The following is a 15908-nucleotide window of genomic DNA, read 5'->3' on the forward strand; positions in this document are numbered from 1 at the left end:
CACAAGGGAAAACCTAATAAACTTGGGGAAGTTTGCAATTATGCTAAGACTGTTCTTCTCTTTTTGTCTGAAACTGGCACTAATGCCACCAATAAGGCCTGTATCCAGACAGTAGAACACAGATAACCTAAAGGTAACCATTTAACATCCATTTGATTTCATTATGCTTATTGGGTCAGCAGCAATAGCTGGTCATACATACTGTACATTTAAAGCGGTTTTGTTTGTGTTGTTGTGGGGGAATTCTGCATCAAATAACCATACTGACATTCTCTGGCTAGACTGATTCTAGTTAATGAGGCACAAAGACACCCACACTGACAGACATACAGCTAAGAGGAAGTTTGGCGTAAATCTCCATGAAAAGCATTCCATTCCAGACAGTGCGGAGCTGTGGATAAGGCCTCTGACTGGAATCTGTGTGTGTGGGGGGTTCACTGTGTATGTTCCTCCTGGCAAGGGGGCATAGTGGGCGAGGCTACTGCTGCTGAAGCTTTAAATGTGGTGCTCTGCCTGGATGCCATGCTCCTGGGGACAGGCAGCTGCCATGTAATTGGATGTAAGACAGTCGGAATAAATGAATAATTGAATCCCATTGTGGCAGGGAGCCGTCATGTGGCTGCGGCGGTTGACATGGTAATGGGTGTGACAACAAAGGGAGGAAGGTTGAGGAGGAAGTCTCTGTGTTTCCGTGAACCAAACAGAAGGCTAGAGATGAAAGAAGCGATGTGTCTCTCCAATAAGTGATTCTGAAGGAATGTTACTTAACCCGTCTTCATATGTAAATAGAAATATTACAGATGTCAAGTCTGTAGTGTATTCAGAGTTCTTGTTATTACGTACAAAAGTCCCTCTCTAAAAACCAACATTCTCTTAGCCTAAACCCTGCAATGCATCATACAAAATGAATATGAACTGAAAATAAAATTTGTAGGCTATGCTAGGCCTGTCACCAGTTGATGTTCCTTTTGACAATGCTCTGATAGGAAAAACCCATCATCATTCAAAGGATTGTCACAATGTCGCACCCTTACTACCTAGGTCGGCCCCCGTCATTTGCTGACAAAGGCAGGCATAAAGACCTTGCAGACGGCCAATGTGGTCTTTGACTCTTCCTGTCCATTATCACATGGCACTGGTCCAATCCACAAGGCAATGTGGAGCCCTCCACCGAAGGAAGACTTTGTTTATGAGGCTGGTGAAGCATAAACACTATCACCTGAATATGTACGGCACGACCAGGAAGATATGGAATTACAGTGAAGCAATCACAGCCAATAGCGGCAGCGTGATTATATCTCTATTTCTCAACAAGCTAACAAGTGGATAAAAAGTGCAGTGAGGGTATCCTATTCCCCCATTTAGCAAAGTATTGGGGGAAATGGGCCATTCACACGAGAGAGAGCAATAAATCCTGGGAAAGTCAGCCAATACATTTCTATTGGGATTTAGATTAAGGTACCCAAATTGGATTACATGAATTTATGAGGGAGACGCAATATATGTCAGGGTTGCATCACCAGGGTTTCTACACGAGTTCATATAAGTGGACTAAATGTCAGGTCTTTAACTTCAATAATCCTGATATGTTATCAAGTTTACCTTCATATGCAAACAACTTTGTCAAACTATTGAAACAATCAACCTCAATCCATTTCCCTTAGACACTTCAACAGGGATGGACAAGGACAAACAAATCGTAACGGGCACTTCTATGTAAGAACTACTTAATTATAAATTGGTGCTAAATACTAATTGACCTTCAGTGTTCATATTGACACAGCTGAGCCTTTGTTCTGATCATGTGGTTAAAGTCCCTCAGATTATATTCATGGTATTACGGAGCAATGAAACATTCATGCTGAATCCCCAACGAAACTAGATGTTGTTTCTGCCGGCCAATTGTGTTGGAATTGGAAACATTAGATAATGCCTACTGATGGTTTGAGGTTATTTCATCTTTGAACTCTCCCTGCAATTCTGCCGGAGCATACCAATGCAGCTCATTAACATATTCAGTTATTTAGAACACATCAAACGTAAACCAACTCCAGTTAGCCCTCTGAGTCCGGACGAATCCCCATCTCCAGTCCCGAAGCGCCCAGATTGCCTTTTTCTTTAGAAGTGACACCCTGGTCAAGTATCACGTCCTTTATATATCTCGATATGACTGTCAAACGGTCCGCAACCAGGACATGTTTCCTTCACACCCTTTCATGCAGCATCAGCGAGAGACAGGAGATGGGTGTCCCTTTGTGCTTTGCTAGGCACACACTAGCGGAGGATACTAATGAACGCTGACACCAGTAATACTGGTATAGCCATGGGCCTGCTCTAGCATGGCAGAGAGAGGCTGGAGACCAGTTATTAGACCCCCTAGAGCTTCTCCCTCAGTGAAGAGCCATTTCAGTGACGGATATTAGCGGGTGTTGAGACAAAGAAGGGAACGTGGCATGATGGCAAATGTAGTGAAATGAATATGATTATGGCAGGCGTTTCACTATGACCAAGACACTGTCAGTGTGAAAGGGATATCAAGCCTCAGGGAGCAGTTCATCTTTCAATAAATATTTGAATGAAGCAATGTGTTGAATATATAGTGAACAGATATGGGCTCTAGTTCAGTCACACAGAAACTGGAAAATGCCTGAATTAAAAGGTGTAACCATCGTATGTCTTTGGAAGAATAACATACAACCTTAACTTTTGCTTGCAGATGTATTTTCTGATGATCAGGTGAGTCATTCTAGAGTATTGCCCTAAAAGGGCAGGGAGTTGGTGACCACACACACTGCTGAGCAAGGCACCCAGCACTATGAGTGGATCAGTTTCTCTTCTCAGTCAATTCGTCCTTCAAGGAATATATAGCAGCAGTGCATCAGGGTTTGTCTTTAGTCTAGAGGAAGTGCATTATGGTCTTGGGAATTTGGGCCAAAATTCAGAGAGGCATCAATAGATTAGACCCTGTGTCAAGGAACAGGTTTCCGTCTTCAATCCCCGAAAAAGGTGATTTTTGTGAGACAAAATAAAAACTCCTCATGACCCATTAATTATTTTTATATAGGAGTGTAAATTTGTATCACAGGGTAAATTCAATACAAAAGATTGTCTGCTTCGGGAATAAGAAAACAAACTCAAAACGCATCCTCAAGACTAAGCAAAACATCCCTGTCACCATCACCCACAGATCCAATTAACATAATATTAAACAAACATTCCAAAACCAGTACGTTGAGGAATCCAAAATCGCATAAAACAGAGATACAAGTTGGTACTCTATACTTACAAATTCCATCAAAGAAATCCAATTATGACTTTTCCCCTCTATTCCGTGAGCCATTTTGTAAGATGGTCAGTGGTGTGAGCGTGGTGAGATTTCCAAGTTGGACACAACGACAGGTGTCTGCTGTGAAATGGCAGGTCGGCTCATGCTCAGCGCCCCCCGACGGAGGTCACAGAGAGAGTGCGACAGCAGCACCTCACCTCGCGAGGCGTCATCAGTCTGGTCACCAACAGACACAATAAATCCTGCACCATGATGGCAGTGCTAAAAGAAGCGTTCAGGAAGAAACTCTAGATAACCGAAAGGTTAAACCGCCATTCATATGAAAATGTACAAATTAAGCATTGTAACCAACCACAAATTCTATAACAGTACATCCTGTCAACGTTTTTTTTGGTCTTAAGCCTACGGATCTAAATCTTTATAATTTCTCGCTCTACAGATAACGTTGTTTTAGTAATGTCAACATATCATCTTTGCTATTTGCATAGATTACTTGCAGGCTGGTGATCCCCTGAGCTGGACTGAATGTATTATGTACGCGTAAGTACATTTTAATAGCAGGATTAATGCAGAGCCAGGGTTTTGTAAAGGATCCTCGAAAGCCTCTTATGGGTCAAATAACAATTTGATGGCCACTGGCTGACCTAGTGTTGGTATGGAAGAGGTTTCTCCCCAAGAAAAATGTCCACATACACACAATGTTGCCACAACAGCAATTAATTTGTCATTCAGCAAATGCATGTATCCAAAGCGATTTACAGTAGCAGGGGCATACATTTTCATACTGGTCCCCCATGGGAATCAAACCCACAACCCTGACGTTGCAAGCACCATGCTCTTCCAACTGAGCCACACGGGACCTGAGTAAACAACAAACTCCTTAAACTTCTCACGCCAGAGCTTAACTTATCGCCACATTATCATTGGTGCTTGCAAAAAATAAGGTCAGTATATTGCCCTGTAATCTCAAACAATGTGCCACATCGCTCTTAGCTTAATGGCTTTCACCTGGTGGACAAAGTGCCAGTAAAGAGGACTGGGTTCATACCCTGAGCAATAGCCATTAGGAAGACATAGAAGACAGGAGAGTAAAGGAAAATACTTAACAGTGGCTTTGGGAACACCTTTGTCCTCGGGAGCATAGTAAAAGCCAAAGTACAAGGTAGAATGATAAACGCCCAGCCACGAAAGTGTATACCTCAAATCTTGACACATAACAACTTCATTTGAGAAATGGTTACATTGCTGATGTCAGGAGTGAGACTGTATTGTATAATTATGGTTATTATAGTTGGGAGGTCAAAGGGTGTGGCTCGGAGGTTGATTTGGTCTATGATTGGAGTGTAGGGTCTGGGGAGACTGCGTACTTGTTCATGGGGTTGCAGCATTTTCTCAATGACGTCAGTCATGACAGTGATTTCTTGGAGTCACTGAGCATGGTCGCTGAGTCCAGACATTAGCCTTAAACCATATGTGCTCATGACAATGTTCTGTATCAATGACACCCTATAAAATTCCATCATTTGAAACGATGCGGAGTCCGCTCAGTTGTTGCCGATAAAATGGCGTATTTACTGCCAGCTCAGGTTGCAAATGCTGTCCAGATTCAAATGCTGTCCTGATCCAAATGTTGTCCAGATACACAGCCTGGATACCAGATTCCCTCTCCTCTATTGCAAACTATTCAAGATGGTGGTTGGTAATGACGCCCAATTATGGATTGGCCTCACATAAGTGGGCAATTTTCAAAGTGAATTGCTAGGAAGACAGTGTTTTACGATTTCATGAAGCAGATTTTCTGTTTGCACTTTCTATGAACGAGGGATTTAGCTCAACAATATTCCATTAGAAGACTAAGTAGGCCGACTCGTCAATGTAAGTGTCTTCCCAAACGGTCTATACATTTGCATACATGCCTAGCAGAAAGGTTTTCAGCGATTGCTTTAGATTACGACATAGGATGTAGAAACAAAATGTTGTCATATTTTAAATTGTTTTCTAGGCTTAAGTCTCATCAGTTTATTAAAAGGGCTACATTAACTTTCTTTTTAAACTTTTCACAGAGGTGAGCATTACCCCAAGTTGAAGTCCAACAAATATCAGTCTACAAATGTTCGGCTACTAGAGAAAGCAACAGATTTTCGGTATTAGACATAGAGTTACAACTTCCTCAAACGGAGCAATGACATAACCATGATTGTTGTGGCTTGTCAACAGGATGCAATATGGCCCTCAGAAATGAAGCTGTTGAGTCAAAGCTCACATGACTGGTTAGAAAGGTTCAGGGTGCTCTGACTGAGTGGGAGCTAAAGCTGAAAGGTCGCCCTGATCCTGCACGTAGCACAGCCTTTTGTTGATGCACTGCAGGTCACTCAGCTCCTCAGAGATGTCAATGTTCCTGATGTCATATGACATATCCCTTCACATCAGAGCTGGCAGACTGGAGCAGAGCACTGCTGTGGCCTCATTTTCTTTCATGACCTTTTTAAATTTATTTGATGCATCTCTCTTGTTTATTTGCTGTCTAAATTATTGTTTAGTTTGGAAACATCTAGCATTACCTTCGTGAGCATTAAAATAGCCGCAATTGAGGCAGAATTGCACTTTCTAATTGTCACGGCAAAGATTGTCCCTCAGCAAATTCTTTATGGTTATCCCAATCATACTAGAGACAAATTCCTCTTTCCCTGACCAACAGTATGTCATTTCACAGTTTGGCAGGAGAAGCTGCAGTCCTCCCCTAGCTCAGTGACAGACCTATTTTGAGGAGGAGAATGAGATGATGCCTGCTGGCAGGCAAGATGCCCAGTCGTTTCAGATTCTCCATCACAAGCAACTCTGCACAACTCAGGAGGTACACCACATGCTGGTCAAGACATCAAACTGCAACTGAACACTTGAGGTTGTAGAAGTTGCACATGCCATGAAAATAATGGAGAATCACTGTCTCAGAAGAAGGGATTTTATGAGACACTGTGGCTTATGTGGAACTACACATACATTTCTACCATTAATATGACCGTTGGCAACACATGCGTGTAGGACGCAATCACATATTATATTCAATCAAACCTCATGTGCCATGTTAATAAATGAGTTATAAGGCTGCATGAGATTTCATGATGAAGACAAAGGGTCTAGCGAGCAACATGATAAATATTAAAAGGGAATTCTAGGTCAAAGACTTAGAGGTCAAAAAGGCCAACAAATATTTTTATAAATTATAAATGATTTGAATTAACAGATTGATTGAATTATTAGCACATAAAAATACAATCTTCTATTGTGGCCAGAAATAGAGAATATATGAAAAGATATAGATCCTTATGTAGCATGGGGCTGTATGACTGTGATTTGGTACAAATCAAGTACAGACTTATTATTGAAAGGCAAATGGCGCCCTCCAGAGCCAGTGTCTGCCAAATAAGTAAAGGGCCACCCGAATCAAACACCAAGAGAAAAGGTTAAGTGATGCCATGCCCCACCATGGACATTCAAATATTCTGATTGCATAGGTGGTGCACTAAAGAAATTGACTTTTAAGATGTACATGAAAACATTTTCAGAGAACAAATTGTGAAAACGGGAAGAAAATAGCTACTAGCCAATAAAAAAAGCAACTTTATACTTTTAGATAGGAAAAACAATTTATGGAACACTATCAGTTAATTGTATTTTGTGTTATATGTGCCACCTGATTAATCCTTTATTGCCTGTAGACTTTTAGCAGTATGTGCCAAAGCCACGGTGTAATCTTAACACGGGCAGCTTCAACAATGTTCTGAATTAGCATTGATGCCTTAACAAGGTTTGGCACAGTGGCAGGTGGGACGCCTCCTCGTGTCACAATCTACTAGATAAACGGCCATGTAATCAGAGTGTGCTTTCTCACTAATTAACACCATTGTTCGCTGGCAGAACCAGTCCCATTACGCCTCAGAATTGGTCTATTCATTTTCTCTCTACTCACTTCTCTGTAACCTTCCGTTTACCAAGCTGCAGTTCTACCACTCTCGCTCAGAATGCTGGAGCTGTAACCTATCCTGAAGGTAATACATCTTCTCTCCTCTCCCAGGGTCTTTGTTGGAAGCAGGGTTAGGGCTGTTGGGTGACCTTATCGCCTTATCACCGCAACACTGGCGGTCATGAGTCACGAAGGCAGTCAAATTGCACTTGACCATGTAGTCACTGTGATTAGGCTTCTCCAAGCTGTGTTGCTGCTGCTAGTCATTAGTAGCCTACCAAACTTGCTAACTGCCTGGTACTCAGCACTCTATTGTCCCTCTAATCACTCTGACATGAAATCAAAAATCAAATCAAATGTTATTGGGCAAATACACATGTTTAGCAGATGTTATTGCGGGTGTAGTGAAATGCTTGTGTTCCTAGCTCCAACAGTGCAGTAATATCTAAAAACGATTTACAACAATACACACAAATCTAAAAGTAAAAGAATGGAATTAAGGAATGGAATTAAATATTAGATTGAGCTATGTCAGAGTGGCTTTCACTAAAATACATATGAGATTAGTAAAGCAGTATGTAAACATGATTTAAACATGATTAAAATGACTAGTTTTCCATTATTAAAGTGGCCAGCTCTATTTATACAGGGCAGCAGACTCTAAAGTGCAGGGTTGCGTAACCGGGTGGAAGCCGGCTAGTGATGGCTATTTAACAATCTGATGGCCTTGAGATAGAAGCTGTTTTCAGTCTCTCGGTCCCAGCTTTGATGCACCTGTACTGACCTCGCCTTCTGGATGATTGCGAGGTGAACAGACCTTAGCTCGGGTGGTTGATGTCCTTGATGATCTTTTTTGGCCTTCCTGTGACATCGGGAGCTATAGGTGTCCTGGAAGGCAGGTAGTTAGCCCCTGGTGATGCGTTGTTTTCCCCCACACTGGGTGGGGGAACCATTTCATTTTTGGGTGGACCATTTCAGATCATCAGTGATGTGGATGCCGAGGAACTTAAAGCTTACCACCTTCTCCACTGCGGTCCCTTCGATGTGGATGGGTGCTTGCTCCCTCTGCTGTTTCCTGAAGTCCACAATCAGCTCCTTTGTTTTGTTGACATTGAGTGAGAGGTTATTTTCCTGACACCACTCTCCCAGGGCTCTCACCTCCTCCCTGTAGGCTGTCTCATCATTGTTGGTAATCAGGTCTACTACTGTTGTGTTGTCTGCAAACTTAATTGAGTTGGAGGGGTGCGTGGGCATACAGTCATGGGTGAACAGGGAGTACAGGAGGGGGCTGAGCACGCACCGTTGTGGGGCCCCTGTTTTGAGGATCAGCGAAGTGGAGGTGTTGTTTCATAGCTTCAACACCTGGGGGAGGCCCATCAGGAAGTCCAGGACCCAGTTGCACAGGGCGGGGTTCAGATCCAGGGCCCTGAGTTTAATGATGAGCTTGGAGAGTTCTAAGGTGTTGAATGCTGAGCTTTAGTCAATGAATAGCATTCTTACATAGGTATTCCTCTTGTCCAGATGGGATAGGGCAGTACGATGGCGATTGCATCATATGTGGATCTATTGGAGCAGTAAGCAAATTGAAGTGGGTCTAGGTTGTCCAGTAAAGTAGAGGTGATATGATCCTTAACTAGCCTCTCAAAGCACTTCATGTTGACAGAAGTGAATGCTACGGACGATAGTCATTTAGTTCAGTTACCTTTGTTTCTTGGGTACAGGAACAATAGTGGACATCTTCAAGCAAGTGGGGACTGCAGACTGGGATAGAGAGAGATTGAATATGTCCCAGCCAGCTGGTTTGCGCATGCTCTGAGGACACGGCTAGGGATGTCGTCTGGGCTGGCAGCCTTGCGAGGGTTAACACGCTTAAACATCAATGCAAATGTAATTAAAAATCTAATCAAACACTTCATGAGAGCCCAAGAGCTCATGTTAGGCAACATTTCTATAGGCTGTGCAATTGTGCAAGAAAACAGAGTCATGGCCTCTATTAAAAAGAGGAGGATCCCATCAGAGTTCTATAGGCTAGGCCTACTATATTTATTTCTCAACTTTCCTAATATTAAGCACATTGCTTATATTTACAACAGGAGTATAGCCTACCTGGCTGGCATGAAAATGAATCATGGGACAAGTGTCCTCCATTTGCTATTTAAGTGCATGGATGACATGTCTTTTTGCCCGCTGCCCCTGTTTTGAGACAGGTGCATGATAATGGTCCATTCTAAATCAAAACCAATTTAACACATATATTATTTAGTATATGTAAAGACAAGATTAAAATCAGGAATAGTTTGATGGGTGACAATATTAGCCTGTCACATCAGTTGTGAATGATGCCCGTCATAAGAAATCATGCCTTTTTGTGTGACTTTTTCTAATCATAGTCGCACATCTCATGTAGCCTAGCCCATAGGCCTATATGTTTTAATAAGGTTTGTATCACAACTAAAGTGGCCAAAGAACTTCTTCAAGTTAAACACATTAATCCGCTTTACAAGGGATGTAGAACTGGCATACATACAGTGCCTTGCGAAAGTATTCGGCCCTCTTGAACTTTGTGACATTTCAGGCTTCAAACATAAAGATATAAAACTGTATTTTTTGTGAAGAATCAACAACAAGTGGGACACAATCATGAAGTGGAACGACATTTATTGGATATTTCAAACTTTTTTAACAAATCAAAAACTGAAAAATATGGCGGATATCTTTTGGCCTGCTTTGTTGTCTGAAAGTTGTACTCAGATTATTGCATGGTTTTCTTTTTCTGTAAAGCTTTTTTGAAATCTGACACAGCAGTTGCATTAAGGGGAAGTGTATCTATATTTCCAGGTCTAACAATTGTATTTTCATCAACATTTATAATGAGTTTTTCTGTAAAATGATGTGGCTCTCTGCAATATCACCGGATGTTTGTGGAACTAGTGAACATAACGTGCCAATGTATACTGAGATTTTTTAAATATAAATATGCACTTTATCAAACAAAACATACATGTATTGTGTAACAAGTAGTCCTATGAGTGTCATCTGATGAAGATCATCAAAGGTTAGTGATTAATTCTATCTCTATTTCTGCTTTTTGTGACTCCTCTCTTTGGCTGGAAAAATGGCTGTGTTTTTCTGTGGCTTGGCTCTGATTTAACATAATCGTTTGTGGTGCTTTCGTTGTAAAGCCTATTTGAAATCGGACACTTTGGTGGGATTAACAACAAGATTACCTTTACAACGGTATAAGATACATGTATGTTTGAGGAATTTAAATTATGAGATTTCTGTTGTTTGAATTTGGCGCTCTGCACTTTCACTGGCTGTTGTCATATCAATCCCGTTAACAGGATTGCAGCCCTAAGAGGTTTTAACCAACAAATTAAAATATATATTTGAGATTCTTCAAAGTAGCCACCATTTGCCTTGATGCCAGCTTGCACACTCTTAGCATTCTCTCAACCAGCATCATGAGGAATGCTTTTCGAACAGTCTCAAAGGAGTTCCCACATATGCTGAGCACTTGTTGTCTGCTTTTCCTTCACTCTGCGGTCTAACTCATCCCAAACCATCTCATTTGGGTTGAGGTTGGGGGATTGTGGTGGCCAGATCATCTGATGCAGCACTCCGTCACTCTCCTTCTTAGTCAAATAGCCCTTACACAGCCCGGAGGTGTGTTGGGTCATTGTCCTATTGAAAAACAAATCATAGTCCCACTAAGTGCAAACCAGATGGGATGGTGAATTGCTGCAAAATTCTGTGGTAGCCATGCTGGTTAAGTGTGCCTTAAATTTGAAATAAATCACTGACATCACTGAAATCACTGACACCTCCTCCTCCATGCAACACAGTGGGAACCACACACGCGGAGATCATCTATTCACCTACTCTGTGTCTCACAAAGATACAGCGGTTGGAACCAAAAAGGTACTGTAACTCTGGGTCTTCCTTTCCTGTGGCGGTCCTCATGAGAGCCAGTTTCATCATAGTGCTTGATGGTTTTTGAGACTGCACTTGAAGAGTCTTTAAAAGTTCTTGACATTTTCCAGATTGACTGTCCTTCATGTCTTAAAGTAATGATGCACTGTCGTTTCTCTTTGCTTATTTGAGCTGTTCATGACATAATATGGACTTGGTCTTTTACCAAATAGGTATATCTTCTGTATATCACCCCTACCTTGTCACAACACAACTGACTGGCTCAAACGCATTAAGAAGGAAAGAAATTCCACAAATGAACTTTTAACAAGGCACACCTGTTAATTGAAATGCATTCCAGGTGACTGCCTCATGAAGCTGGTTGAGAGAGTGCCAAGAGTGTGCAAACCTGTCATCAAGGCAAAGGGGTGGATACTTTGAAGAATCTCAAATATATTTTGATGTGTTTAACACTTTTTTGGTTACTACATGATTCCATATGTGTTATTTCATAGCTTTGATGTGGAATGTAGAAAATAGTTGTTTTTTAAACCCTTCAAGGAGTTGGTGTGTCCAAACTTGACTGGTACTGTAGATGTTCCAAATGTCTGCATCAGTGGCTTGTAGGCAATGAAAAGAGATGCTAAATGTGTTTATGTTAGCCGTGAGTCTGACAGTTATTTGCTTGATAATCCCTGGCTGACACAATTTTGTGACCGCAACAGCCCTAAGCAGAGTTCAGTGTCACTTCATGTACACCTCCTAAATCAGCCGTTATTTCCTGTGAATATACATTTCTTTAACATGAATTCACCACACCACCAGAGTTAAAACAATGTAACCTTGGAATGACAATTTGGCGAGGATTGAGAAAGGAACATTTTGGAGATAGCCAACACAAATAAGTCCCTGAGTCGTAGTGCAGGGATGGTATGCCAGTGGAATGGATAGACATGTGAAGGTTGAAGGTGTATAGACAACATTGGTGCATTCCTAGTATTCCTACACATATTTCTCTGCTCTTTCTGAGGGACAAGACAGTGTTGAATTACACGCTCTTCATAGTAGAATTTAAAATCTACACGTCGGAAAATATTAATAAATGAGCTCCATTCAGATCGGTATACCAATTTTTTTACCATCATAGCATCAACTTGATAACAAGGTCAATATTCTACATACTTACATTTGAGTAACTAACACAGAGAGATGTGCATTAAAACTTGGCCAAACTTACGGTAGGACTCAGAAAGCTATGCCGGCCCTGAATCAGCCAAGTTATGTGCTTAATAGCATACCAAGGTGATGAGGTTTTCAGCTAGCCTAGTGTCCAGACTTTTAGCCATATTGCTAGCAAGCTATGGTATGTTAGCTTAGGCCACCATGTGGTCTGACACCCTCTCACTCCCATAAATAGACTTCATGTTTAAGTAATTCACAACTTCTTGCATAGATTCTAATGCATTTGCACCTTGGTAGTATAGTAACTGTGACGATGTGGCTGTGAGCTATCTTATTGCCATGTCGGGACATTCCCCTCCATTTCTCCCCACACACAGGACCTGATTGTTTAGTAGCCTACAAACATGTATTGATAACCTGACTATGCTTTGGCTAATCCCATCAAATGTCATGCTTTGTATTACATATGAACACACCACAGTCTCTTTATCATATATTTTATTATTATATATATTTTTTTACAAATGTTTAGCATTGTAACCTTTGTTGGCTATCGCCAACGTATTCTATTGAGGCTACTTGCCAGTTGCCTCCGCTGTGAACTGGCTTGCATGGCTCCAATGTAAGCGTACATTATGGGCACCTTTCTAATATTGAGCTGCACCCACAGTTTACCCTCAGAACAGCCTCAATTCGTCAGGGCATGGACTCTACAAGGTTTTTAAAGAGTTCCACAGGGATGCTGGCCCATGTTGACTCCAATGCTTCCCACAGTTGTGTCAAGTTGGCTGGATGCCCTTGGGTGGTGGATCATTCTTGATACACACAGGAAACTTTTGAGCAAGAAAAACCCAGCAGCATTTCAGTTCTTAACACAGACTGGTGTGCCTGGCACCTGTTACCAAACCCCACTCGAAGGCACTTAAATATTTTACCTTGCCCATTCACCTGCTGAAAGGCACACATGTACAGTCCATTTCTCAATTGTCTCAAGGCTTAAAAATCCTTCTTTAAACTGTCTCCTCCCCTTCAGCTACACTGATTTGAAGTGGATTTAGCAAGTGACATCAATAAGGATCATAGCTTTCACCTGGTCAGTCTAGGTCATGGAAAGAGCAGGTCTCCTTAATGTTTAGTACACTCAGCATATATTTTGATTAACTGGATCCAGAGGTTACCATCAACAACTGCACTGTTAAAATAAAGGGCAGAGGATTTGAGGTTCTGAGCGTGTGTTTCTTTACCTCTACTTTAAGCATACATTTCTCACTGTCAATCGTAAATGATAATTCTTCAAGTTTTACCGGTGAAACGTCCATGCAGCAGCTGGATGCCAACCATTTGATCTCAATCAGTTTCATGGGGACATGCGTTTAGATCTTGAGTCACTGTACGTTGTTGTTTCCAAGTAGCCGACACTGTTGGTTAAAATGATGTACATTGAGCAAATTTTAGAGCAGATGGTGTTACATTAGAAAATGACAGTGGTTTCCTTACCTTATAAGCAGTCTACGGAAGATTATGACAACAATCAATGCTTTGGTTTAGATTCCCCGGCACTGTTTCCACATGCAAATCTTTTAGCATTTGTGGCACAAATCCCATTCAAGTCATGGAACCGATTTTGGCATTATTCATGCATCATGTTCAAACACCATTAGCCTGTTCTCTGAGCAGTCGCCAAACAAGTAGAGCAAAGCAGACATAAAGTAGAGAATGCCACAACATGCATAGAAGCTTCAGACCTTTGACTGATGGAAAGAGGGTTCCAGAGAAGTTGGATCTGCAGCCACTCCGTAAATAAATAGGCTACCACACACATTTTTGCATCGGATCCTCTGACTCCATCTCAACTGTTGCGGTCAAACTAACTAAATGGGCTTCCGGGTATGTCTCAACATTTACGACTAGTGTTAAGTTCAAGCTAAAGTTCGCATGTAAAACTGAGATCCTCATAAGGTGAAACAAACAGTACCACTGGTTGCCCCAGGCACATTCGTTATTGTTTTTTAAAAGTTTTTGAAACATAGAACAGCAAAGTATGTACTATCACGTGTGCAATGATGTCCCAGGGGGAAAAAAAACAGTGCTCATTTTTTGAAGTAGTCTTTGTTGTAATATCGCAAATGGACTTTGGAAGTAGTGGGACAAAATAACAATTCTTCCATCCATCTTCGATCAAGTTACTTTCCGTGGCTCAATAACCTATTCAAACTGAATTAGTAGACCTTAGACTCATCATAATTTATAAACAACCTTGGGTAAGATAAATCCATTGGTAATTTCCATGTAAAAGGACCCATGAACACAAACATGAAGTTCATTGGAGCATGTAAAATTGTGTGTCAAATGAAAACCAAGAGTCTATATGTTTGACAAATGAAGGCATATATACACAGTGCATTCGGAAAGTATTCAGACCCCTTCAGTTTTCTACCTACACACAATACCGCATAATGACTAAGCGAAAACAGGTTTAGAAATTCTTGCAAATGTATTCAAAATAAAAAAAACAGAAATAACTCATTTACATAAGTATTCAGACATTTTGCTCTGAGACTCGAAATTGAGCTCTGGTGCATCCTGTTTGCATTGATCATCCCTGAGATGTTTCTACAACTGTATTCAATTGATTGGACATGATTTGGAAAGGCACACATCTGTCTATATAACACCTAAATTGGAACACAGTGGCTGTACAGTAGCATGCTATACATGATGTCAGAGCTCCGGGGCTCTGTGCTTCACAGCGCTGTATGGGTTTTGACTGACAGCCGTTCTGAATTTGAGCACCGCGCTCACAGTAAATTATGAGGATTATGTATTTCGAAAGATGAAACGTGGAGGGCTATAATAAATACGGCTTTGATGTCATGCAAGCTAAAAAAAAATGCGCTTCACATTTCCATATCATAAAACTAATGTAATATACAGTATAAACGTTGATGATCACCATGTTTGCTTGTACAGTTACAAGATGACAAGGCATCATTGTAACGATTTTCCTCCTCTTCTGACGAGGAGTATGAAGGATCGGACCAATGCGCAGCGTGATAAGTGTTCATGTTATTTTTTATTTCAACTGAACACAAAACAAAATAACAAGAGAATGAACGAAAACGAAACAGTCCTGTCAGGTGCAGAAACAGAAAACAACTACCCACAAAACCCATGTGGGCAAGAGCTACCTAAGTATGGTTCTCAATCAGAGACAACGACAGACAGTTGTCCCTGATTGAGAACCATACCTGGCCAAAAACAAAGAAATACAAAAACATAGAAAAAAGAACATAGAACGCCCACCCTTGTCACACCCTGACCTAACCAAAATTGAGAATAAAAAGCCTCTCTATGGCCAGGGCGTGACAATCATACCCTGGGTTATTCTGAATAGAATGAACCCATGTTTGTTGCATTGAAAAGAAAGGTTTCCACTGATGGCAATCATGAGTCCATTTTATGCACACCAAAATTACAATCTGCTTCTCTGAATTGCTTAGTGAAAGTCTAACACTAAGCTTGTATTTTATAATTTAGCTTGTCGTGTTGGCAATAAAACAAGCT

The sequence above is a fragment of the Oncorhynchus tshawytscha genome, linkage group LG21 (assembly GCF_018296145.1).
Source record: "Oncorhynchus tshawytscha isolate Ot180627B linkage group LG21, Otsh_v2.0, whole genome shotgun sequence".
NCBI classification, from domain to species: domain Eukaryota; kingdom Metazoa; phylum Chordata; class Actinopteri; order Salmoniformes; family Salmonidae; genus Oncorhynchus; species Oncorhynchus tshawytscha.